At 23.4% G+C, this 2,979-nt stretch overlaps 1 non-coding gene across 1 annotated transcript; it reads left to right on the top strand.

The window, feature by feature from the left end:
• Positions 1–861: 861 nt before the first annotated feature.
• PRELSG_0012800 lies at positions 862–2,501 on the top strand (the record flags this gene model as incomplete). The annotated part of the gene is made up of 1 exon (XR_003699249.1): positions 862–2,501. It is a non-coding gene; the product is annotated as a 28S ribosomal RNA (ribosomal RNA).
• Between the last annotated feature and the right edge of the window lie 478 nt (positions 2,502–2,979).

Here is a 2,979-nt window from a genome sequence, read left to right as displayed (position 1 = left end):
GCTTAATCCCACAAAATATATATTATGGAGACATAGCCAGGTGGGGAGTTTGACTGGGGCGGTACATCTGTTAAACAATAACGCAGATGTCCAAAGACAAGCTCAATGAGAACAGAAATCTCATGTAGACTAAAAGGGGAAAAGCTTGTTTGATTTCTACTTTCAGAATGAGTAGAAAACGTGAAAGCGTGGCCTATCGATCCTTTATATTTGCAAAATTACGGAAATTTATTTCTTACTGTGCATATAGAGGTGTCTGAAAAGTTACCACAGGGATAACTGGCTTGTGGCTGCCAAGCGCTCCTAGCGACGTAGCTTTTTGATCCTTCGATGTCGGCTCTTCCTATCATTGGGACGCAGAAGTCTCAAAGTGTCGGATTGTTCACCCGCTAATAGGGAACGTGAGCTGGGTTTAGACCGTCGTGAGACAGGTTAGTTTTACCCTACTGATGAATCATATGATATATTATTATATATATATAGTATTGTGACAGTAATCCAACTTGGTACGAGAGGATTAGTTGGTTCAGACAATTGGTACAGCAATTGGTTGACAAACCAGTGTTGCGAAGCTAAGTCTGTTGGATAATGGCTGAACGCCTCTTAAGCCAGAACCCATGCTGATTAAACAATACTATTCCGTTCTTTTTTGTTCAACTTTTACTGCTAATGTAAAAGAGAAATTATACATGTGTTTTTTTACAAATACATAAATAATCCTATCTGTTCCTTTTTAAGGGACTTAATAGTAATTTAACAACAAAAAAGAATTTCACTAATTGTAGACGACTTTTTTGCCTCAGGGTGCTGTAAACATGAAAGTAAACTTTGTTTTACGATCTGTTGAGGCTTATCCCTAGTGGTAAAGTGATTTTTTTAAAAAGGAATTTAAAAGTATATTTTAAAGTATATATTTTATATGCTTTAATAATAATAACAATTTTAAAATATCAATTTTTTAAAATATAATGTTTAAATTTTAAATTATGAGAATTAAGTTGAAATTGTATCAATTAATTTTCATGTTATATATATATGGCTTATTTTAAAAATATCTTTTAAGGTATCATATATTTTATTTGGAGATTTTATAAATTTAAAATGAAAATTTAGTTTTTTTTGTAGTATGCATAGAAAATTATGTAGATAATTTTAGGGGTAGCAATTCTTAAAAATTGATTTGTTATTTAAGAGCATTCAAAACATAAAAGGGATTTGTCTTTTATAGTTGTTAGGTATTTGCAAAATGATATTTACCACATTTAAGTTTACCTTTTTGCTTTTTGAATATAAGGTCAATTGTGAATATTGTGAGATATTTATTTTTTCTTATGATACTTTTTAATAAAAGTATTTAAAAATAAAAGTATTTAAATGTAAAAATGAAAAGGAATATAGTAGTAATATATTTTATACTAGGCAAAAAAAAATAATACTTATAGTAAGATTTTTTAAATAAGGTAGAGTTTTATAAAATTTTTATAGCAAAACTTTATATTAACCAAGGTAATATAGTGTTTTATTTATAATTATAAAAAACATATTACAAAGTTCTTAAAGTATATATACAATGCTATTAATACTTTCTATAACTCAAAACATAATAATAAAAAAAATTAAATGAGTATGATAATTAATTTATATATATAAATATACTTAACCGAAATTTTTTCTTGATTTTATAAATTCAATAAAAAGAGAAAAAAATTTAAGCTTTATGAATTTCTCATATTAAATAATATATAATATATAAATTAAAAATAAGAAAAATCATTATAGGCTCTCAACGCCATGCCCATTAAATTTGCTTGCCCAATGTTCTACCAGGATCATTGAACTCGCAATTAATGAATCATTATTTTAAAATAATAAAATTTACAGATAATATAATTGAAAAATATTTACAGATAATATAATTGAAAAATTCAATTCATATATTATATTGTGGTACAAATCATAATGAAATTATTTTGGAAAAATTCTTTTTTTATAAATTTATAAAATGTTCCAAGTATTCATTAATTTGTTATATATTTTAACTTTTTGTATAATATAAATTTATTTATATAGTCAAAATGATTTTAAAAAATTTTTTGATGATTATGTAAATATTATATTGAATTATTTATTTAATGATAAAAAATGGTTACTAAAATTTTAATAGTGAACATATATATATATATACATTGAATAACTATTTTAAACGTTCATTTTTTGAGATAAATATTTTTATAAAAATAATAATGTATGGAGAAAAATTCTCTAAAAACATATTCTATTATTTTTATTATTATATTACATAGTACATAAGCATAATTCAATTAAGTTTATAAAACGTAACTCCAATAAATCTTTTTTTTTTAACTTTTCTAGATGAAGTAATTTTTACTAATATTGTTGACGATATTACTAAATAATTCTTGTGCGCGTTGCTCACTTTATTATGTTTCATAACATAAAATTATAATTGAATAGGTTCAAAATTCATCTTATTGACCATTTATAAACAAAAAAAAAATTTGATATAGATAGCTTTGTTTTTTGTTTATTGAGGAGTTTTGTATATGAAGACATTTCCATTTATACTTTTGAATATTTTTTTTAATGAAGCTACTACATGAATTTTTTTTTTTCTATAGTTATATCCATGAAAAAATCACATAATGAAAAAAAAATAAAACATGTATAGACTTTTTTATTCTTTTTAAGATATATTAGCTATACAGTCTTTTTTATTCAACTTTTTCTGCTAGAAACTTTTTTTATATTATGACTGCGAACTTTTTACTAATTTTCTTTTATATTTTTTTTTCAATTATTTTATTTATTTGTATTAACTTTTTACATGTTTTTTTTGCGTTTAATTTTTAATTTTAATTTTTAAGAATTTGTTATAAATTATCTACTTTTTCTTAATTGTTTTTTCTGTTTTTACTTGTTTTAATTGACACAGCTTACTTTAGTTTCCACAATTTTTTT

The sequence above is a fragment of the Plasmodium relictum genome (genome assembly GCF_900005765.1).
Source record: "Plasmodium relictum strain SGS1 genome assembly, contig: PRELSG_00_v1_111, whole genome shotgun sequence".
Lineage (NCBI taxonomy): Eukaryota > Apicomplexa > Aconoidasida > Haemosporida > Plasmodiidae > Plasmodium > Plasmodium relictum.
The sequence above is the reverse complement of the archived record's forward strand: the minus strand, read 5'-3'. Positions and strand labels throughout refer to the sequence as shown.